The sequence below is a fragment of the Triticum dicoccoides genome, chromosome 7A (assembly GCF_002162155.2).
Source record: "Triticum dicoccoides isolate Atlit2015 ecotype Zavitan chromosome 7A, WEW_v2.0, whole genome shotgun sequence".
In the NCBI taxonomy this organism is placed as follows: Eukaryota; Viridiplantae; Streptophyta; class Magnoliopsida; order Poales; family Poaceae; genus Triticum; species Triticum dicoccoides.
In genome coordinates, this window is record NC_041392.1 from 181647445 (window position 1) to 181672771 (window position 25327).

Below are 25327 nucleotides of genomic sequence, written 5' to 3' on the forward strand. Positions count from 1 at the left end.
AAAACGAGCTTGGACTCGGGTTTGAGCTGGTTATTCGTGTTCGGGGGAGGAAGAAGGAGTGTATGGGTGAAGGAATAAGTGGAGGAGGGCCACCGTGGTCCCACGAGGCAGGGGGCGCGCCCTAGAGGGGTGGGCGCACCCTCCACCCTTGTGGTAAGGTGGTTGGCCCCCCTGGTGTGTTCTCAGTTCCATAAATCCTCAAATATTCTAGAAAAAATCATATTTAATTTTCAGGGCATTTGGAGAACTTTTATTTTTGAGGTGTTTTTATATTGCACGGATAATCAGATAATAGATAGACAATTTTCTTTATTTAATATAAATAACAGAAAGTAAAAGTGGGGTACAGAAGGTTGTGCCTTCTAGTTTCATCCATCTCATGATCATCAAAAGGAATCCACTAACAAGGTTGATCAAGTCTTGTTAACGAACTCATTCCGAATAACATGGAACCGGAGAAATTTCGAATAACACTATGTTACCTCAACGGGGATATGCACATCCCCAATAATAAGAATATCATATTTCTTCTTGACAGTAGGAAGAGGAAATACAAAACCTCCAAATATAATCGATGGAATTTTTCCAATAGAGTTGATACTATGAATTTGAGGTTGTTTCCTCGGAAAGTGTACTGTATGCTCATTACCATTAACATGAAAAGTGACATTGCCTTTAGTGCAATCAATAACAGCCCCTGCAGTATTCAAAAAGGGCCTTCCAAGAATAATAGACATACTATCGTCCTCGGGAATATCAAGAATAACAAAGTCCGTTAAAATAGTAACATTTGCAACTACAACAGGCACATCCTCACAAATACCGACAGGTATAGCAGTTGATTTATCATCCATTTGCAAAGATATTTCAGTAGGTGTCAACTTATTCAAATCAATTCTACGATATAAAGAGAGAGGCATAACACTAACACCGGCTCCAAGATCACATAAAGCAGTTTTAACATAGTTTCTTTTAATAGATCATGGTATAGTGGGTACTCCTGGATCTCCAAGTTTCTTTGGTATTCCACCCTTAAAAGTATAATTAGCAAGCATGGTCGAAATTTCAGCTTCCGTTATCTTTCTTTTATTTGTAATAATATCTTTCATGTACTTAGCATAAGGATTGGTTTTGAGCATATCAGTTAATCTCATACGTAAAAAGATAGGTCTAATCATTTCAGCAAAGCACTCAAAATCCTCATCATCCTTTTTCTTGGCTGGTTTGGGAGGAAAAGGCATGGGTTTCTGAACCCATGGTTCTCTTTCTTTACCATGTTTCCTAGCAACAAAGTCTTTCTTATCATAACGTTGATTCTTTGATTGTGGGTTATCAGGTGTTTCAACAATAGGATCACTAGAAGCATGCAAAGTCTTATCATTTTTCTTTTTCTTCTTTTTAGAAGAACTAGGTGCATCTAAATTATTTCTCTGAGAATCTTGCTCAATTCTCTTAGGATGGCCTTCAGGATACAAAGGTTCCTGAGTCATTCTACCAGTTCCAGTAGCCACTCTAACAGCATTATCATTATCTTTACTATTCAATTCATTGAGCAAATCATTTTGAGCCTTAAGTACTTGTACTACTTGAGTGGTAACCATCGAAGCATGTTTACTAATAAGTTTAAGTTCACTTTTAACATTAGCCATATAATCACCCAAGTGTCCAAGCATATTTGAATTGTATTTCAATTGTCTACCAAAATAAGCATTAAAATCTTCTTGCTTAGCCATAAATTTATCAAACTCATCTAAGCATGGGCTAGCAATTTTAGTAAATGGGATTACAGCTTTATGATATCTATAGAGAGAATTTACCTTTACTACCTGTGTTGGGTTATCAAGACCATGAGTTTCTTCAATAGATAAAGGATTTAGATCATATGTTTCTTCAATAGGCGGTAAATTAAGACCATGTATTTCTTCAATAGGAGGTAAATTCTTAACATCTTCAGCTTTAATACCTTTTTCTTTCATAGATTTCTTTGCCTCTTGCATATCTTCAGGACTGAGAAATAGAATACCCCTCTTATTCGGAGTTGGTTTAGGAATAGGCTAAGGAATTGGCTCCAGAGGTGTCCAATTATTTTCATTTGTCAACATATTATTCAGTAGAATTTCAGCTTCATCCAGTGTTCTTTCCCTGAAAACAGAACCAGCACAACTATCCAGGTAATCTTTGGAAGCATCGGTTAGTCCATTATAAAAGATATCAAGTATTTCATTTTTCTTAAGAGGATAATCAGGCAAAGCATTAAGTAATTGGAGAAGCCTCCCCCAAGCTTGTGGGAGACTCTCTTCTTCAATTTGCACAAAATTATATATATCCCTTAAAGCAGCTTGTTTCTTATGAGCAGGGAAATATTTAGCAGAGAAGTAATAAATCATATCCTGCGGACTACGCACACAACCAAGATCAAGAGAATTAAACCATATCTTAGCATCACCCTTTAATGAGAACGGAAATATTTTAAGAATATAAAAGTAGCGAGTTATCTCAATTTTAGTGAATAGGGTGGCTATATAATTCACTTTAGTAAGATGTGTCACAACAGTTTCAGATTCATAACCATGAAAAGGATCAGATTCAACCAAAGTAATTATATCAGGATCAATAGAGAATTCATAATCCTTATAAGTAACAAAGATAGGTGAAGTAGCAAAAGCAGGGTTAGGTTCCATTCTAGCATTTAGAGATTGCTTACTCCATTTAGCTAATATTTTTTTAAGTTCAGTTCTATTTCTGCAAGCTAAAATGGCTAAAGAAGCATCTTGATCAAAAACATAACCCTTAGGAATAGCAAGTGGTTCTTCATCATCACTTTCATCAGTATCATCAGATTCAATATTTTCAATTTCTCTAGCCCTAGCAAGTTGTTCATCAAGAAAAGCACTAAGTGGCATAGTAGTATTAGGCATAGAGGTAGTTTCATCATAAGTATCATGCATAGCAGAAGTGGCATCATCAATAACATGCGACATATCAGAACGAATAGCAGAAGCAGGTGTAGGTGTCACAAGCTTACTCAAAATAGAAGGTGAATCAAGTGTAGAGCTAGATGGCAGTTCCTTACCTCCCCTCGTAGTTGAGGGATAGATCTTGGTTTTTGGATCTCTCAAGTTCTTCATAATGATAAGCAGATAAATATATCCCAAGTGACTCAAAGAATAGAGCTATGCTCCCCGGCAACGGTGCCAGAAAATAGTCTTGATAACCCACAAGTATAGGGGATCGCAACCGTTTTTGAGGGTAGAGTATTCAACCCAAATTTATTGATTCGACACAAGGGGAGCCAAAGAATATTCTCAAGTATTAGCAGCTGAGTTGTCAATTCAACCACACCTAGAAACTTAATATATGCAGGAAAGTGTTTAGTAGCAAAGTAATATGATAGTAGTGATAACGGTAGCAAAAGGTAATAGTAGTAAAAGTAATATTTTTGGTATTTTGTAGTGATGATAGCAATAGCAACGGAAAAGTAAATAAGTGAAGAACAATATATGGAAAGCTCGTAGGCAATGGATCGCTGATGGAGAATTATGCCGGATGCGGTTCATCATGTAACAGTCATAACCTAGGGTGACACAGAACTAGCTCCAGTTCATTGATATAATGTAGGCATGTATTCCGAATATAGTCGTACGTGCTTATGGAAAAGAACTTGCATGACATCTTTTGTCCTACCCTCCCATGGCAGCAGGGTCCTTACAGAAACTAAGGTATATTAAGGCCTCCTTTTAATAGAGAATTGGAACAAAGCATTAACACATGGTGAATACATGAACTCAAACTACGGTCATCACTGGTAAGTATCCCGATTATCGTCACTTCGGGGTTAACGGATCATAACACATAATAGGTGACTATAGACTTGCAAGATAGGATCAAGAACACTCATATATTGATGAAAACATAATAGGTTCAGATCTGAAATCATGGCACTCGGGCCCTAGTGACAAGCATTAAGCATAGCAAAGTCATAACAACATCAATCTCAGAACATAGTGGACACTAGGAATCAAACCCTAACAAAACTAACTTGATTACATGATAGATCCCATCCAACCCTTCACTGTCCAGCAAGCCTATGATGGAATTACTCACGCACGGCGGTGAGCATCGTGAAATTGCTGATGGAGGATGGTTGATGATGACGATGGCGATGGATTCGCCTCTTCGGAGCCCCGAACGGACTCCAGATCAGCCCTCCCGAGAGGTTTTAGGGCTTGGCGGTGGCTCCGTATCGTAAAACACGATGATTTCTTCTCCTTGATTTTTTTTCTCCTCGAAACTCAATATATGGAGGTGGAGTTGGAGTCAGAGAGGCAACAGGGGGCCCACGAGGTAGGGGGGCGCGCCCCCCACCCTCGTGGCAAGGTTGTAACGCCCTCGATGCGGCTATATCTCCCACGTGTCGAAGCACGACTTAGAGGCATAACCGCATTGAAAGCAATGTCTCAAGTGAGATAATCTTCACACAACCCATGTAATACATAAGGGAAAGAGATACATAGCTGGCTTACACTCGTCACTTCACACAATTACATGAATAAAAGCATTACAACAACCAGATACAATCAAGGTCCGACTACGGAACCCAAAATAAAAGAAGACTACCCCAAATGATACAAGATCCCCGATCGTCCCGACTGGGCTCCACTACTGATCAACTGAAAACGGAACAACACAAAGGACAAGATCTTCATCGAGCTCCTCCTGAGCTTGGTTGCGTCACCTGTTCGGTAACATCGGCACCTGCAAACTGGTTTTGGAAGTATCTGTGAGTCATGAGGACTCAGCAATCTCGCACCCACGCGATCAAGACTATTTAAGCTTATGGGTAAGGTAAAGGTATGAGGTGGAGCTGCAGCAAGCGACTAGCATATATGGTGGCTAACATATTCGCAAAAGAGAGCGAGAAGAGAAGGCAAAGCACGTTCGAGAAACTATGATCAAGAAGTGATCCTAGAACAACCTACGTCAAACATAACTCCAACACCGTGTTCACTTCCCGGACTCCGCCGAGAAGAGACCATCATGGTTACACACGCGGTTGTTGCATTTTAATTAAGGTCAACTTCAGGTTTTCTACAACCGGACATTAACAAATTCCCATCTGCCCATAACCGCGGGCACGGCTTTCAAAAGTTCAAATCCCTGCAGGGGTGTCCCAACTTAACCCATCACAAGCTCTCACGGTCAATGAAGGATATTCCTTCTAGCGGGAAGACCCGATCAGACTCGGAATCCCGGTTACAAGACATTTCGACAAGGCAAAACTAAACCAGCAACACCGCCCGAATGTGCCGACAAATCCCGATAGGAGCTGCACATATCTCTTTCTCAGGGCACACTCAGATTGTCTTAGGTACGGGTAGGCCAGCCTAGAGTTGCCCTTGGTGGCCACCGGCAGCTAACAGGTTGGACCAACACTCAGTGGAGCACTGGCCCGGGGGGTTAAAATAATGATGACCCTTGAGTTTGCAGAACCCAAGGGAAAGAAAAGGCTAGGTGGCGAATGGTAAAACCAATGTTGGGCATTGCTGGAAGAGTTTTACTCAAGGCGAACTGTCAAGGGGTTCCCATTATTACCCAACCGCGTAAGGAACGCAAAATCCGGGAACATAACACCGATATGACAGAAACTAGGGCGGCAAGAGTGGAACAAAACACCAGGCATAAGGCCGAGCCTTCCACCCTTTACCAAGTATATAGATGCATTAATTAAATAAGAGATATTGTGATATCCCAACAAGTAAACATGTCCCAACAAGGAACAACATCTCCATGTTCCAACAAGGAACAAACTTCAATCTTCACCTGCAACTAACAACCCTATAAGAGGGGCTGAGCAAAGCGGTAACATAGCCAAACAACGGTTTGCTAGGACAAGGTGGGTTAGAGGCTTGGTTCACAATATGGGAGGCATGATAAGCAAGTGGTAGGTATCGCAGCATAGGCATAGCAAAAGAGCGAGCAACTAAGCAAGCAAAGATAGAAGTGATTTCGAGGGTATGGTCATCTTGCCTGAGATCCCGCAAGGAAGAAGAACGAGTCCATGAAGAAGACAAACGGCGTAGTCGAATGGATCCTCACAACTCCGGAATGAAACCGAACCTAACGCGAGAAGCAAAACCGGAAAGAAGCAAACAACATAGTAAACAACCATCACATAAACATGGCATGATGCGCAAACAAATATGATGCATGTCCGGTTTAAAAATGCATGGCATGGCAAAGGGCACAAACAAAACTACAAGTTAAGTGGAGCTCAATATGCAACGAGTTGCATATTGACGGAACACCACATCAATTATTTAGTTCTCTATCGTTTATGTACTCAACAATATTAAATGTTGGTTAACATAGCAAGAGGTGGAGCATAACAAAACTATACTATCTAAACAATTTAAATGGGGCCGGATATAACAAACAACAAATCCGGTAAATCCCCATATGCAATTATCAATTTGGTGCAACAACAATTTTAAACATTTAAATGTTATTATCATGATGCGAATGACATGTGCAAGTTTTATGCAGTATTTATGAAAATGTTGGCATGATAAGATATGAGGCATTTGTCATCGTGGCGGAAACGAAAGGGGTGCCACGGCAACGACAACAGAAATGGTGCCACGGCAACATTCCGGTTCCGGTAACTCAATTGAGATGCCGGTGCAAAAGGAAAAGTGATGGGGGCGTGTCAAAATATGGTGGGGTGATCCCGGTTACCGGGTTCCCAAAGTTCGACGACGGTGACAAGGCAAAAGAGGGGCAATGTGCACCAACAATTCGAGCCTGGAGCAAGCACGAGCATCTCATACATCACCAACATGCATTCGTTCCACGGGTCATCGTCTTGGCGGTTATACCTTTGAAGCGTGCATTTTCGGGACAGACTGAGTTCGTAGTGGAAGTAGTCGTTCACGGGTCTTCGAGGGAAGTAGTGGTTCACGTTCATTTTCGAAGAGGTACTTGACGAATCCAAGGTTTCCGAGGGCGCCTGTAGTAGAACTTGGCGAATCCGAGTTTTTTCGGAGGTCGTTATCGAACTTGGTCAAATACACGATGTGGGTAGGTGTTCACTCGACGGCCTTCGGTAACGGTAGTTGTACACGGGTCTTCAGCCACGGAAGTAGTCGTACACGTTTTCGTAGAGGTTCAGGGTCAACAACATGGAACTTGACGTCCACGGGGTCTTTGCGGGTCGACGGTAGTGGTTCACGTTTTGTAGCCGTTCGAGTCATCGGTGGAGGAACTTGTCACATCATCAAGCGTAGTCCACCTTGGCATATCCGTGTGTAGGGGTACTTGACAGGTCCGAGGTCTCCGGCCGTAGTGGTACTTGCTGTTACATGTAGTCGAACTTGAGGTGCTCCTGGCGTCGGACTTGCGGTGTTGGACAAAACCATGGCGAGGTTCAGCAGCTACCCCACGTCCATGATGAAAAACGGAGCTCGGGCAGGGAGTCGAAGCAGCAAACTGGGGCGTGTGTGGAGCAACAGCACAACATCAACAGAGGCCATGGCGACATGGGACCTTGGGCGCCATTGGGGTGGAAAGAGAACTTGGGGTCCGGCAGCAGCAAGGCGACGGTGAGGAGGCAGGCGCAACGACGGGGAGGTAGTGGAGGCGCTGGTCGCGGAGGTCAGGGCAGAGCTGCGGTGGCGCTGTTGCACCGGCTGACGGCGACGAAGTTTCTACGACGGTGCGCGGGGTCGAGCTCGCTCCGGCGAGGGTAAAGGGGTCCAAGGCACGCCTTTCGTCGACGAGGACGTGGACGAGGCGGGAGGAGCTGCTGCTGTCGTTCGTCCTGGTGCTTGACAAGACGACGCAGGCGGGACTTGGCGGCGGGACCTCGGCAGCAGGGAGACACGGCCATGGCAGGGCCCGACCGATCCGGACGAGGTCGGCTCTTGACGGTGGAGGGCGATGCGAGGCAGAGGAGGAGCGATTGCAAGGGGCCATGGCGAGGAGGCGGGGGCGAGCGAGGTGACGAGGAGAAAGCAGAGGGGATCGAGGGCGTTGCTGTGGTGCTGAATGGGCATCGAGGGAGAGAGCGAGGCTGCGAGGGGGATGGGGGAGTCGGGCTCCCTGGCAGCGCGAGGGGAGAGGAACGAAGGAAAGGGAGAGGTGTCGAGGGAGGAATCGGGCTCTAGGTTAGGTCTAGGGATTTTGTGGGCTGAGGGAATGGGAGATGGTTGGGCCGGCCTGGGGGGGAGGCCCAAGTGGCCAGCGGAGCAGGCCGCCTCTCTCTCTCCCCCCTAGACTAATTTCCTTTCTTAACAAAAAATAGAGGGTTAAGAAATGTAGAGAGAAAAAGGAGAAGAATTTGAGCAGGACACCAGTTTTCTTGGACTCATAAAAAGGAGCTTGAGCCAAGAAAATAGGAGTGGGCATGAAAGAAAGATTAAATTCAAATTCCTTTGAATTTAATTCAAATGGTTTCAACTAGGACGGGTTTGAGAAGTGTCCAAAAATGTTCGGATTTTTTGTGGAGCTCCGAAAAATGATTAAAGAATTTACGGACAAAGTTCGAGGTCAAGAAGCGAGATAACAAAGGCATGGGGAAATTTTGCAAGTGTGTTTTAGGTGATTCCATAAGAATGGATTATTTAACATAGCTCCCTAATATTGGGAGGGTATGTTATAAAGAGAACTCACCATGTGAATTCCCTCGGTTTAAATGGACCGATGGTCCATGCAATTTATTTAGTTGAGTTGCAGAAGATTTATGAGAAGATGGCATGATGACATGATGCAATGCAAAAATAAAAGGGCAGGCACAAATGAAACACACGGCGAAACCCGGAACATATGGAAGTCTTCTCGAGCATCGGTCTCGGGGCGTCACAACACTCCACCACTACGACAGGATCTCGTCCCGAGATCTAGGATGGCACCGGAGGGAAAAGGAAGAGGAAGAGAAGATGTAAAACTAAGTTGCTTCTTTGACAAATGAGTGAGACCAAAGAACCTTGAAAAGGTTAAGCCATTTTGAGAAAAGAATACAATGGAGATGAACGAAGTTGAAAACACTCCATTAGAAAAGAGGGGCAAGGAAGAACAATTTCAGGTAGCACTCCGATTGAAAAGAAAAGGAATTGAATAAGAACTTGATAAGATGAGAAGACACTTGATGAAATCACAACATACAGCCTCCGGAACTATTGAATGAATGGAACAAGGGGTAAGAAATATCTCAGACAGCACTCCAGTTGAAAAGAGGTGCAAGGCTTGATAAGGCGAAGAAAACTTGAGCCAAAAGGCACACCTCCGGTTAAATGGATAAGCACGAAAAGAACATGCTCTTGACAAGAGCAAGAATAAGGTTTGAAGAGAGCAGCAACACAATGCCTCCGAGAGAAAGAAATAGAAGATAGATAATTGAAATAAAAGAATGTTGAAGAAAATGCCAACTTCTGCCACAAAAGAGTTTGAAAAGGCATCTTAAGGAGAAGGGTCGAACGGAGTTATTGGAAAGCCAACAACGAAAAGAATAATCTTGATATGGTCTTATGGAATACATCTCAAATTATGAGGTGACAACCTGCCACTCACGGGAAAAGAATTGGATTGATATGAACGAGGAGACGAGAAACTTATTTCACCGGGAGGATAAATGAAGAACATGGATCATTTACGAGAACCATAAATAGCAACGATCCTTAGGGAAGGCTTTAGGTGAAAATAAAACCCAAGATAACTCCAACGAACAGTTTGATGGATCTAAAATACCTCATTCTTAACAACATGTGAATCATGAAACATGAACTCAAATTATCAAGAATGACATAATACCACCTCCAATGATACGGAAGAAAGGATGCACTCCGGATTGCGAGAAGAAGAAAACTTGAAGTATATTTTGGCGGATCATCGCTTCGAGAGATATCTTGAAAAACAATTGAAGAATGAAAAGAATCCTTGACGAACCACCATGAGGAACTATGGTAATAAAAGAATGATCAAACGAAATGGAGGATGAAAAGAATAAGGTTGAAGCCTTGCAATGATTTAGATGAATCTCCGTGGTGATATAATTGCGAGAGGTTGGAACTCCGAGAAAAAGATAAGATGAACAATTGAAACCAAGAATTTTAATGAACCTCCGAAATAAGGAATTGAATTTACTTGATGAAACAAGAATAAGATTACATTATGTTTATCCTTCACCAATTTAAATTGATGACAAGCAACGGATTTGGCATACTACTTATTCCCATTGGAAGGATTAAGAGAGATATAGCGCAAACTTGAGAAGGTATTGAACGAACCACCGGAAGGGTTGAAACAACGAATAAAGTGGTATGATAAAGAAGGAAGAGAAATCTTAGACGAACCACCGTAAGGATTGAAAAAAGAACGAATAAAAGATAACGATTCACAGGGAAGAATTATGAAATGAACGAAGATACTTGAGTGAATTTAGATCCATGAAAACGAAGAGATTACGAGCTGATTAGAGAATCCTTGATTTAGACACCGGTTGATTTAGAGTATGAGAGCTGAAAGCTGGAATGAATAAATCTTAGATGATGGGCTCCGGATAATCAAACCGAACAGACTCTTGAATTGCTCCAGATAGGTGGAAAGAATTCTCACAACCGAAAAAAATTATGAGAGGATGGCAACAAGCTAGAATCACGAATCTTGAAGAGAATGGAGCAAGATTGAGAGAAAATTCTTCTTCGGTCTTCAAAATCTGAGAATTACGACGAGAAACACCACCATGAATTGTTGAGACACTCTGGAATGAAGAATGGAAAGGTTGAGCCAATGGTGAAAAGACTTTGAAAGATCTTGGAGAAAGACATTTGACTGATGATAAAACATTCTTACGTCAAACTTTAGAAAAGAATTTAGGATAGCTCCGGGAAAATAAGAAGAGTCAGGTAAGATCATGGGAAAAGACCTGTGGGTTAGGGCCCACTCAAAAGATACACCGTTGAACGATTACTTGAAAAGAGAGATTGCACCGATTGAATTAAAAGCCTTAAATGATATAACATCCTCAAAGAGTTTGAACGAAAGCAGAGTGGTAACATGAATCTTCGAGATATCTTGCGCACTTCGGAACAATTAAATAGCGAGAAGTGAATGAATATGAGGTGCACCGGCATGAGAAGGTATTTGAAACGAGGAGAAAGATATGATCAATAACGCTTGAATTTAAACCATCGGAGAAGAAAAATGAGTGAAGGGTGATGAACTTGAAGCTCCGTTGGCATCTTCCTGAGAAACAACGGATAAGAACATTGACGTAAAAAGGAATGCAGAGACTTCACATGAATAAGATGGCCACTTGATCAAGAAATCTGAATCCTTGAAGAAAAAAGGGTGGGTGGGCGGGAAAACAAAGGCAGCTTGAGACGAATGAAACAAACACCGTTGAGAAGAACTGATAATTGATCTTGCTGATGTTGAAATGATCGGATCCACTTGAAGAGAAACACGCCAGTTGAAAAGGATTGACATGACAATCTCAATTATCATGAAGGATTAGTACTCCCATAGGAATAGGAGAACACCACTTATAAAAGGTATAGAATCAACATTTGACTTCGAAGCAACTCGAATACCTCAACTCAAAAACAAAACAAAGGATTGGCTTGCAGAATAAGCCGAAACAAACATATGACAGAGATTTCGTCCGAAGTTTTTGTGGTGGGGCCTACACGGGCTTGATCGTACAGCACCATCATGTACAAGGCAGTGCACATGACATACGAAGCGTCCCCGAGTCGGCACAGCCAAGGACTCTTTAAGACACAACGAGACCACTATAAACCAACCATGAATAGGCGGACCACTAGACGTCGAACCCCAATTTCATATCATACATCTGTCGGAAAGATATCCAAAGAGCTACTTGAATTCCCACTTATAAACTCCCGAGACTTTCCCAGTTATGCAATCAGGTGTTGGGGGGAAGCATAATATCTCACCCAAAACTAGCAAATCCTACATCCAGCTATATCCATCCTTCAACACATAACCAAGAAACCTTCGGAAATCATCTACCTCAACCTTTAAAAAGCATCCGTTATACAAGTTATGGCAATACTCCCGAACTCCCGCCCCAGTACTGGGTGGCGTCGAGGTTATCTCACCAACAACTGTATAAAAGAGATTTTCGATGTCGGCGTACTAAACTCAGGTATTCCAGAACTGCAATGATAAAATTGTGACGACAACACCTCGGAGCTCAACTCCCCGGGACACTGCCACAAAACCCCTGACAGGAGGCACCAAGACAATGTTCTCGTCACAAAACCATCGGAATGATTCCAAGATACCCGCGTGATCCTAAAAAATTTAGTGAAATTTGAGAAGAGAAGAGTCAAAACTCTACGTCAGGATGCCTTACCAGAGCGACGAAGGGACTGAGGAGTAAAAAGAATTCCTAACTCTCCGATATATAATTCCTAAATGACTCAAAACATTTTTCTAGACTCAATTCATCAGCTAATTCGATCAAGCAGTGGGGGCTCCTAAGGTCGGGGAAGGCTCTGATTACCAACTTGTAACGCCCTCGATGCGGCTATATCTCCCACGTGTCGAAGCACGACTTAGAGGCATAACCGCATTGAAAGTAATGTCGCAAGTGAGGTAATCTTCACACAGCCCATGTAATACATAAGGGAAAGAGATACATAGCTGGCTTACACTCGCCACTTCACACAATTACATGAATAAAAGCATTACAACAACCAGATACAATCAAGGTCCGACTACGGAACCCAAAATAAAAGAAGACTACCCCAAATGCTACACAGATCCTCGATCGTCCCGACTGGGCTCCACTACTGATCAACTGAAAACGAAACAACACAAAGGACAAGATCTTCATCGAGCTCCTCCTGAGCTTGGTTGCGTCACCTGCTCGGTAACATCGGCACCTGCAAACTGGTTTTGGAAGTATCTGTGAGTCACGGGGACTCAGCAATCTCGCACCCTCGCGATCAAGACTATTTAAGCTTATGGGTAAGGTAAAGGTATGAGGTGGAGCTGCAGCAAGCGACTAGCATATATGGTGGCTAACATATTCGCAAAAGAGAGCGAGAAGAGAAGGCAAAGCACATTCGAGAAACTATGATCAAGAAGTGATCCTAGAACAACCTACGTCAAACATAACTCCAACACCGTGTTCACTTCCCGGACCCCGCCGAGAAGAGACCATCATGGTTACACACGCGGTTGTTGCATTTTAATTAAGGTCAACTTCAGGTTTTCTACAACCGGACATTAACAAATTCCCATCTGCCCATAACCGCGGGCACGGCTTTCAAAAGTTCAAATCCCTGCAGGGGTATCCCAACTTAGCCCATCACAAGCTCTCACGGTCAATGAACGATATTCCTTCTAGCGGGAAGACCCGATCAGACTCGGAATCCCGGTTACAAGACATTTCGACAAGGCAAAACTAAACCAGCAACACCGCCCGAATGTGCCGACAAATCCCGATAGGAGCTGCACATATCTCTTTCTCAGGGCACACTCAGATTGTCTTAGGTACGGGTAGGCCAGCCCAAAGTTTCCCCTGGTGGCCACCGGCAGCTGACAGGTTGGACCAACACTCAGTGGAGCACTGGCCCGGGGGGTTAAAATAATGATGACCCTTGAGTTTGCAGAACCCAAGGGAAAGAAAAGGCTAGGTGGCGAACTGTCAAGGGGTTCCCATTATTACCCAACCGCGTAAGGAACGCAAAATCCGGGAACATAACACCGATATGACAGAAACTAGGGCGGCAAGAGTGGAACAAAACACCAGGCATAAGGCCGAGCCTTCCACCATTTACCAAGTATATAGATGCATTAATTAAATAAGAGATATTGTGATATCCCAACAAGTAAACATGTCCCAACAAGGAACAACATCTCCATGTTCCAACAAGGAACAAACTTCAATCTTCACCTGCAACTAACAATCCTATAAGAGGGGCTGAGCAAAGCGGTAACATAGCCAAACAACGGTTTGCTAGGACAAGGTGGGTTAGAGGCTTGGTTCATAATATGGGAGGCATGATAAGCAAGTGGTAGGTATCGCAGCATAGGCATAGCAAAAGAGTGAGCAACTATGCAAGCAAAGATAGAAGTGATTTCGAGGGTATGGTCATCTTGCCTGAGATCCCGCAAGGAAGAAGAACGAGTCCATGAAGAAGACAAACGGACGTAGTCGAACGGATCCTCACAACTCCGGAATGAAACCGAAGCTAACGCGAGAAGCAAATCCGGAAAGAAAAAAACAACATAGTAAACAACCATCACATAAACATGGCATGATGCGCAAAGAAATATGATGCATGTCTGGTTTAAAAATGCATGGCATGGCAAAAGGCACAAACAAAACTACAAGTTAAGTGGAGCTCAATATGCAACGAGTTGCATATTGACGGAACACCACATCAATTATTTAGTTCTCTCTCGTTTATGTACTCAAAAATATTAAATGTTGGTTCTCTCTCGTTTATGTACTCAACAATATTAAATGTTGGTTAACATAGCAAGAGGTGGAGCATAACAAAACTATACTATCTAAACAATTTAAATAGGGTCGGATATAACAAACAACAAATCCGGTAAATCCCCATATGCAATTATCAATTTGGTGCAACAACAATTTAAACATTTAAATGTTATTATCATGATGTGAATGACATGTGAAAGTTTTATGCAGTATTTATGAAAACGTTGACATGATAAGATATGAGGCATTTGTCATCGTGGTGGAAACGAAAGGGGTGCCACGGCAACGAAAACGGAAATGGTGCCACGGCAACATTCCGGTTCCGGTAACTCAATTGAGATGCCGGTGCAAAAGGAAAAGTGATGGGGGCGTGTCAAAATATGGGTGGGTGATCCCGGTTACCGGGTTCCCATGGTTCGACGACGGTGACAAGGCAAAAGAGGGGCAACGTGCACCAACAATTCGAGCATGGATCAAGCACGAGCATCTCATACATCACCAACATGCATTCGTTCCACGGGTCATCGTCTCGGCGGTTATACCTTTGAAGCGTGCATTTTCGAGACAGACCGAGTTCGTAGTGGAAGTAGTCGTTCACGGGTCTTCGAGGGAAGTAGTGGTTCATGTTCGTTTTCGGAGAGGTACTTGACGAATCCAAGGTTTCCGAGGGCGACGGTAGTAGAACTTGGCGAATCCGAGTTTTTTCGGAGATCGTTATCGAACTTGGTCAAATACACGATGTGGGTAGATGTTCACTCGACGGCCTTCGGCAAACGGTAGTTGTACACGGGTTTTCGGCCACGGAAGTAGTCGTACACGTTTTCGTAGAGGTTCGGGGTCAACGACACGGAACTTGACGTCCACGGGGTCTTTGCGGGTCGACGGTAGTGGTTCACGTTTTATAGCCGTTCGAGTCATCGGTGGAGGAACTTGTCACATCATCGAGCGTAGTCCACCTTGGCGTATCCGTGTGTAAGGGTACTTGACAGGTCCGAGGTCTCCGGCCGTAGTGGTACTTGCTGTTACATGTAGTCGAACTTGAGGTGCTCCTGGCGTCGGACTTGCGGTGTTGGACAAAACCATGGCGAGGTTCAGCAGCTACTCCACGTCCATGATGAAAAACGGAGCTCGGGCAGGGAGTCGAAGCAGCAAACAGGGGCGTGTGTGGAGCAACAGCACAACATCAACAGAGGCCATGGCGACATGGGACCTTGGGCGCCATTGGGGTGGAAGGAGAACTTGGGGTCCGGTAGCAGCAAGGCGACGGTGAGGAGGCAGGCGCAACGACGGGGAGGTAGTGGAGGCGCTGGTCGCGGAGGTCAGGGCGGAGCTGCGGTGGCGCTGCTGCACCGGCTGACGGCGACGAAGTTTCTACGACGGTGCGCGGGGTCGAGCTCGCTCCGGCGAGGGTAAAGGGGTCCAGGGCACGCCTTTCGTCGACGTGGACGAGGCGGGAGGAGCTGCTGCTGCCGTTCGTCCTGGTGCTTGACAAGACGACGCAGGCGGGACTTGGCGGCGGGGCCTCGGCAGCAGGGAGACACGGCCATGGCAGGGCCCGACCGATCCGGACGAGGTCGGCTCTTGACGGTGGAGGGCGATGCGAGGCAGAGGAGGAGCGATTGCGAGGGGCCATGGCGAGGAGGCGGGGGCGAGCGAGGTGACGAGGAGAAAGCAGAGGGGATCGAGGGCGTTGCTGCGGTGCTGAATGGGCATCGAGGGAGAGTGCGAGGCTGCGAGGGAGATGGGGGAGTCGGGCTCCCTGGCGGCGCGAGGGGAGAGGAACGAAGGAAAGGGAGAGGTGTCGAGGGAGGAATCGGGCTCTAGGTTAGGTCTAGGGATTTGGTGGGCTGAGGGAATGGGAGATGGTTGGGCCGGCCTGGGGGGGAGGCCCAAGTGGCCAGCGGAGTAGGCCGCCTCTCTCTCTCCCCCCTAGACTAATTTCCTTGCTTAACAAAAAAACAGAGGGTTAAGAAATGTAGAGAGAAAAAGGAGAAGAATTTGAGCAGGACACCAGTTTTCTTGGACTCATAAAAAGGAGCTTGAGCCAAGAAAATAGGAGTGGGCATGAAAGAAAGATTAAATTCAAATTCCTTTGAGTTTAATTCAAATGGTTTCAACTAGGACGGGTTTGAGAAGTGTCCAAAAATGTTCGGATTTTTGGTGGAGCTCCGAAAAATGATTAAAGAATTTACGGACAAAGTTCGAGGTCAAGAAGCGAGATAACAAAGGCACGGGGAAATTTTGCAAGTGTGTTTTAGGTGATTCCATAAGAATGGATTATTTAACATAGCTCCCTAATATTGGGAGGGTATGTTATAAAGAGAACTCACCATGTGAATTCCCTCGGTTTAAATGGACCGAAGATCCATGCAATTTATTTAGTTGAGTTGCAAAAGATTTATGAAAAGATGGCATGATGACATGATGCAATGCAAAAATAAAAGGGCAGGCACAAATGAAACACACGGCGAAACCCGGAACATATGGAAGTCTTCTCGAGCATTGGTCTCGGGGCGTCACAAAGGTGGTGGCCCCCCTGACCTTCATCTTTGGTAGGTATTTTTCTTATTTTCTAAAAAGTGTCTCCGTGAAGTTTCAGGTCATTCCGAGAACGTTTTCTCCTGCACATAAATAACACCATGGTAATTCTGCTAAAAACAGCGTCAGTCCGGGTTAGTTCCATTAAAATCATGCAAGTTAGAGTTCAAAACAAGGGCAAGATGTCAGGACCCCGACTCAATGCCACATCGATCTAGCATGTAACACCTCATATCACTTTGCGGCCTCACGCACGGTATCCCCACGGGTGTCGCCTTACCCTTGCCCGGGACCGTTTGCGCCTTTTGGCACACGTATATGACAGTGTCGCTAGCATCCATATGATAAGGAACCCGGGCTGACATGGCTAGTCGTAAACCCAAAGTGGCACAAACTTACAGGGACAGGCATCCATGACCCAGCATCGAACGTGTCGGTCATCAGCGAGTGAATCCAGGCTGTAGCACTGGGCTAACAGGACTCCGGTGAACCGGGCTGTAGCGGGCTAACAGGACTCCGGTATTCATCGCGTGACATTTCCCCGAAGGGACAGACACAGGATCGAAGAAGGACACATGTCGGCCAGCCTAAGTGTTCCGGAGCAGTAGCAAGCTACCAGGGCTCAGTGGAAGCACTAGGAGACATTTCCCGGTAAGAGAGACTACTAAGGATAAACAACTAGATAGTCAGATCCCACACATAGCAATACACATTACACGTACGCATAACATGCAAGTATGTGATGTACAACATGGCATCACAACATAACTCAACAACTCATATAGATAAAGGCTCGGAAGAGCCATCATAGCAATTATTGCAAACAAGGGTCACAAGACCCATCATACAGAGCATACAAGCAACAAGCGGAAGCATTACATGTCTGGGTACAGACATCTATAAATGAAAAACGTTGAAGAGCCTGACTATCTACAACATCCGATCAAGATCGTAGCTGAGGTACTAGCTACTAGTCGGAGTCCACCAGAACACTAGTAAGACCGAAGTCTCCGCTGCAAAAACATAAATGAAGCAACATGAGTACAAAGGTACTCAGCAAGACTTACATCAGATCCTAGCATACATGCATTTGTATCAAGAGGGTACTGTGGGGTTTAGTTGCAGCAAGCCAGCTTTGACTCTGTGGCTATCCTGTTCTACGACTACCAGAAACTCTTGAGGTGAGACAACGTACACGAGTCCACTAATCACCACACAATACACTACTATGGACTCATCCTCGTCTCCCTACGAGAAGGCCATACATAGCACTCACACTTGTCTTGAGCTTTTTAGGGTATCCACTTCAAGTTGTCTATGTACCATGTAAGCATCCAAGAAGTCCATAACCGCGGACCCGGCTATTCGAATAGATCATGTTAACCCTGCAGGGGTGTACTTCTTCACACACGCTCTCGCCACATCCCGCCATGTACACGTCATGTATCTCGGCAACCTTCAAGCGGAAGCCTGGCGAGGGTGTCGGCCACGACCTGACTAACCACACAAGACTCTAGTCCAGGTTTATCGCCTATTCGGGTTCCATCCGCAAGGAGATCCGGCCGGGGTGTCGCTCACGGCCCCAAACGATGTGTGCAGGGTTCCCGAGCCCACCATCCGGGTGCCACTCGGTACACCAGGCCATGTGTGCCTAGTCTGTCCCAAGCCCACCCTGCCGGGTGCCACTTGGTAGAAAAATAGCACTACCTACAAACACCAGAAACTAGTTGCGACTCCTGGACAGAGATCAAGTCGGTTAATAAGTCGAGAGGGGTCGAGTTACCGGAACCCAATGTGTGGTAGTATCGAGTCATTGGACAACATACATAGAACTCAGTGCTTAAGGACGGTTCCAGTGAGACAACCCACCATGTACTCCTACATGGCCTCTCACCGCTACCTTTACCAAATCGTGTTCACACACTTCACTCTCAGCATCAGAACATATCGTAACACTCCAATTCATTCCCAATGAACCAGACCTGACACAACTCTAAGCAATAGCAGGCATAGCATGATAGGAACACAACAGTGGCTTCAATCAACTCCTACACATGCTAGTGGGTTTCAACTATTTACTGTGGCAATGACAGGTCATGCAGAGGAATGGGTTCAACTACCGCAGCACAAAGTAGCAGATGAATCGTTGTTGTCCTAATGCAATAACTGAGAGCAGGAGCGAGAGAGTAGGGTTTTATCGAAATGAACAAGGGGGTTTGCTTGCCTGGTAAATCAACAGAGGAGGCACTGCTTCACAGACAGGTACTCTGGAACAGCTCCGGAGCAGGACCTATCGAGAAGGAACGGTGCCGGCAATCAATACACAAACATATGCAACAATATGATGCATGAACATGGCATGAAGATGTGATGTTGTTTGAGCTAATGCAACTAGTAATCATTTGGTTTGAAGTCCATTTGCACCATAAGCTCAAATGCAATTCTAAATTAAGTCCCTTATATATGCCATAATGTGTTTTCTCATATTCAGCATGTATAAGTTGGTTTGTCATGCATGAAACTAGTACAGATGGAAAGATTGCATTTTTCTGATAATTTTTCATATATAAATTATTTTAATCTGAGCTACGGTTGAATTGATATGAATTTTGAAGTTTAAATCAATTTCTGGAATTTCCTGATTTAATTTAATCCCAGAAATCATATTATTGCGCCAGCATGACGTCAGCACGACGTCAGCAGTCAACTGCGGCTGATGGGGTCAAACCTGACGTGTGGGGTCCACACGTCAGTGACAGGGGGTTAAACAGGGGGTTAATTTAATCCTAATTAAAAGTTAGTGGCGCTGGGGCCCACTGTCAGCCTCAGGGGGTTAATTAAGCGGTGATTAGCACTAAGCTAATCACCTGACGGGCCGGGCCCACATGGCGGGGCTCAGGCGACGGGGCTCGCCGCCGGCGACCTCTGGACGCGGCGGAGTCCGCGCCACAGGCCACGGGGACGGCGTCTGAGAGCACCGGGGCGTAGCCCGGGCTCTCGCGCATCTGGAGGGGCAGGTGGGAGGAGCTGGGGAGGCCGGAGCTCGCCGGAGCAAAGCTCGCGGCGGCGGCCGGAGCTCGGCTTCGAGCGGGAACGGGCTGCGGGGCACGGGGAGGCCATCTGAGGGGCTCGGCGGCACCCTCGTGGCACCGGGAGCATGCTAGGGTGCTTGGTTTGGGCGGAGGCGGGCCGAGACGACGACGGCGACATGGACGGCGGCAAGAAGCTTCGGCCGTGGTGGGGAACAGCGCTACGGCACGGAAACGAGGGGGGAGAAGAGAGGGGAACGGTGGCGGAGCTCACCGTGGACCCAGCGAAGGCGTCAGCGGGCTCGGGGACGTCCTGCGTGCGGCGAATCGACGGCGGTGGTGGTCGGAGCCCGAGGTGGAAGACGACGGCGACGGCGGCTCCACAGGGCGTCTGGCATCTTGTGGCTTGACGGGGAGCTTCAGGGCGAGGGGGCGGAGCTCCTGCGCGTGTCAGGGAGGTGAGGGGAGGCCGGTGGCGGCGGCTATGGCGAACGGCGGCGACCGACGCGTTCGGACACGAGAGAGAGAGAGCGAGGGAGAGGAGAGGAAGAATCGGGGGGAGAGTGAGAGGGTACGGGGGGGCGTGGCGACGCGCGGGATCGTCCAGAGCGACGAGGGGGGCGCCAGGCAAGCAGGGAGGCTGGTGGCGTGGCGCGGTGGCGCGCGCGCGCCGGGCACGCTCCCCTCCCTCTGTCGAGGACGAAGACGACAGAGGAGGAGGCGGGCTGGGCCAGCCTGCTGCTGCTGGGCTGCACAGGGAGGAGTCCCAGGTAAGTCTCCCTCTTTTATTTTTGTTTTCTAATTTCTCTGACATTTGTTTTGATTTAGTAATAATACTAAATCAATTTATTACCCTATGCCAATTTTTGCAGGAGCTAATTATATTATTCTAGAGCTCCTCAATATATGGCATAGTTTTTGGACCATATTTTATATATATAACAATATATATCCAAGGCAAATAATTATCGGATTAATCCAAATGGCCAAAATTAAATATCCATAAGCTCCTAAAAATATTGGTTTGATTTTTATCTCTGTCCAATATTTTCAGAGAGCAACATGAGCATTTTCTTGGACCCTTTTGGAGAATTTTTTTTTATTTGGGTCATTTTAAAAAATGATTCTGAGGGTTCCACCAATCCTCATTTCAAATTTAAAAGGAATATAAACATGATGCACAAATGACTAGCTAGTCTAGGTCATACCAGAACTAGGGATGTGACAACTCGCCCCCACTTGAATGAATCTCGTCCCGAGATTCAGGGGTCGACGGAAAGAAAGCGGGTACTCCAGTCGAAGACGATCTTCTCGCTCCCAAGTAGCTTCTCTCTCGGAATGATGAGACCACTGAACTTTGAGAAACTTGATGTTCTGACGTCGGGTAACACGCTCGGCTTGATCAAGAATGCGAACCGGGTACTCTCGGTAGGTGAGGTTATCTTGGAGATCAAGCGTTTCGTGGTCCACTCCGCGGATAGGATCCGAGAAGCAACGCTTGAGTTGAGAGACGTGGAAGACATCATGAACTCGAGAAAAATGTGGGGGTAGTTCCAATTGGTAGGCAACCTCTCCTCGTTTAGCGAGAATGCGAAAAGGACCAATGTAACGAGGAGCCAACTTGCCCTTGATACCGAAACGATGGGTACCCTTCAAAGGAGTAACCCGAAGGTAAGCCTGGTCGCCAATTTCATAAGTCATATCCTTATGATGACGATCGTACTGGCTCTTTTGACGAGACTGAGCTGTTTTCAAATTCTCACGAATGATGCGAACTTGCTCTTCTGCCTCCTGGATCATGTCCGGTCCAAAGAATTGTCTTTCACCAGTTTCTGACCAGTTCAAAGGTGTTCGACATCTTCGTCCATAGAGAACCTCAAAAGGAGCTTTCTTGAGGCTGGATTGATAGCTATTGTTATAAGCAAACTCGGCAAAAGGAAGACATTTCTCCCAATCCATACCGAATGAGATAACGCAAGCTCTAAGCATGTCTTCGAGAATTTGATTGACCCATTCCACCTGACCACTCGACTGAGGGTGGAAAGCGGTACTGAAGGAAAGATGGGTTCCCATGGCAGTTTGGAAACTCTCCCATAAATGAGAAGTGAAAAGACTGCCACGGTCTGAATGGGTCTCCAGTGGAACACCATGGAGTGATACTATTCGAGAAATGTATAAGTCAGCAAGCTGACTAGCAGTGATACTCTCTCGAACAGGAAGGAAGTGAGCCACTTTGGAAAGACGATCAACGACTACGAAGATAGCGTTATTCCCTCTCTTGGTCCTGGGAAAGCCGGTGATGAAGTCCATACCAACTTTATCCCATTTCCATTCAGGAATAGCTAAAGGCTGAAGGGTGCCAGCAGGTCTTTGATGCTCTGCCTTAACGCGACGACAAACGTCACATTTAGCAATGAACTCAGCGATTTCTCTCTTCATCCTAGTCCACCAGAACCTCTGGCGTAGGTCCTGATACATCTTAGTACTACCGGGATGAATCGTGAGAGGAGATTCATGCGCCTCCTTGAGAATCAATTGTCGAAGATGTTGCTTCTTGGGGACCACCAGGCGGTTCCCAAAGAAAACAACACCTCGATCATCTATAGAGAAACTACCAGCAATACCCTTGGCAAGGTTTCTCCTGATCCGGGTAATCCCCGTATCATGCTTCTGGGCTTCTATGATAAGATCCACAAGGGTAGGTTTCGCCACCAAGGTAGAAAGGAATCCGTGAGGAGCAATGTGAAGATTAAGCTTACAGAATTCCTCATGGAGAAGTGGTTGGCCTTGCTGCAACATGAGATTGTTGCAATAGGATTTACGGCTTAGAGCATCAGCCATGACATTGGCTTTGCCTGGGGTGTAGGTAATCCCTAGATCATAATCTGTGATTAACTCCAACCAACGTCGTTGCCTAAGGTTCAGATCCGGTTGGGTGAAGATATACTTGAGACTCTGGTGATCGGTGTAGATCTCGCAACGTTTACCAAGGAGGTAATGTCGCCAGGTCTTGAGTGCATAGACTACGGCTGCAAGCTCTAGATCATGTGTAGGATAGTTATCCTCATGTGGATGCAACTGTCGAGATGCATAGGCAATCACATGACGATCCTGCATAAGAATGCAACCTAGTCCCTGTCGTGAGGCGTCGCAGTAGATAATAAAGTCTTTAGTGAAATCCGGTGGCACAAGTATGGGAGCAGAAGTCAGGCGTCTTTTCAGTTCCTGAAAACTGTACTCACACTGTGGGGACCACTCGAACTTTTTATCTTTCTTGAGAAGTTCCGTGAGGGGTTTGGCTACTTTGGAGAAATTTTCAACAAAGCGGCGACAATAGCTGGCTAGACCAAGGAAACTCCTAACTTGTTTAACGGTTTCAGGTGGAGTCCAATCGAGAACAGCCTGAACTCTCTCGGGATTGACAGCAATTCCCTTACCAGAGATTACGTGGCCTAAGTAGGTCACTTCTGGCAACCAAAATTCACACTTGGAGAACTTGGCATAAAGGCGGTGCTCTCTGAGTTTTTCTAACACAAGTCTAAGATGTTCGGCATGCTCTTCCTCGTTCTTCGAGTAGATAAGAATATCATCGAGGTAAACCACGACGAACTTATCTAAGTACTCCATGAAGATAGAGTTCATCAAGCGGGAGAATGTGGCTGGGGCGTTGGTTAGGCCGAAGGACATGACGGTGTACTCGTACTGGCCATAACGAGTGACAAAAGCTGTCTTGGGAATGTCCCCGTTTCAGATCTTGATTTGGTGGTAACCTAACCTCAAATCCATCTTGGAGAAGACTGAGGATCCAGCGAGCTGATCATACAGATCGTTGATCCTGGGGAGCGGATATTTGTTCTTTATCGTGACCAAATTAACGGGACGATAATCTACAACCATCCGGTCCGTACCATCCTTCTTCTTGACGAAGAGAACGGGGCAAGCCCAAGGAGAAGAACTAGTACAGATGAAACCCTTTTGCAAGGACTCATCAAGTTGTTTCTTAAGCTCGGCTAGTTCTAAGGGTGCCATCTTGTAGGGTCTCCTAGAGATTGGAGCAGTTCCTGGGATAAGATCTATGACAAACTCTACATCTCTGTCAGGTGGAACACCTGGCAGTTCCTCTGGAAAGACATCCGGAAAGTCACGGACTACCGGGATATCTTCAAGGTCTGGAAGAGGGCTGGCATTAAGGGAATAGAGCTGACGCTTTGCAACTCTAGTGGAGACAGTGACTATCTTGCCAGATGGGTGTGTAAGCTGAACAGACCTGGTGTAACAATCAATTTGGCATGATGAGCTGTCATCCAGTCCATACCCAAGATGATGTTAATATCTGAGGACTTGAGGGCTACAAGTGAGGCAAGGAATACAAGTCTGTCAACAAGGATTTCATTACCATAGCTGATTCTGGTGGTCTGCCATCTAGACCCTGGGGTTTGGATTTCAAGCGGAGTTGGCATATCACAAAATGACATGTCGTGCAAACGAGCATAGCCTTCAGAAATGAAGGAGTGAGATGCTCCAGTATCGAATAGAACTGATGCTGGATGACAATTGACAAGGAGTGTACCAAGAACGACATCCGGATCATCATGAGCGTCTTTAGCTGAGACGTGATGCACACGTCCACGTTTAGTGTGAACTGGCTTGGCTTTGATCGTCTTACTCGGCGGCTTAACACAGCCAACAGTCTTCTCGGGCTGGGGTGGAGCGTAACTAGTCTGAGAGCAGTCACGTGCATAGTGTCCTGGCTTCCCGCATGTGAAGCAAGTCCCTGAGGTTGGACGTGGACCCGCACTGACAAGCGGTCTACCCGTAGGCCTGGGTGAAACATATGACTGAGCTGGGTGAGGCACCACATAGGATGGCCTCGGTGCATAACCGGAGGGAAGAGCGGAGTTTGGAACCCAAATCCGGCGCTTCTGAGAACTAGAGCCAGAGGAAGATCCCAAATCACGGGTGTGCTTACGAGACTCCTCGTAAGTGAGCTGAGCTGTCTCTGCATTGATGGCCTTGTTCACAAGAGCTTGGAATGTATCACAATGATGTAGGTGGAGATCACGACGCAACTTGGGGTTGAGACCCTTCCGGAACCTAGCTTGCTTCTTGGCGTCCGTGGACACTTCTTCTGTGGCATAGCGGGCAAGGTTCTCGAACTCTCTGCTGTAAGCATCAACAGCCATCTTATTCTGGGTGAAACTACAGAACTCTTCTCTCTTGCGATCAAGGAGGGCCTGGGGAATGTGATGCTCGCGAAAAGCCTCAGTGAAATCCCTCCAGTTAGGAA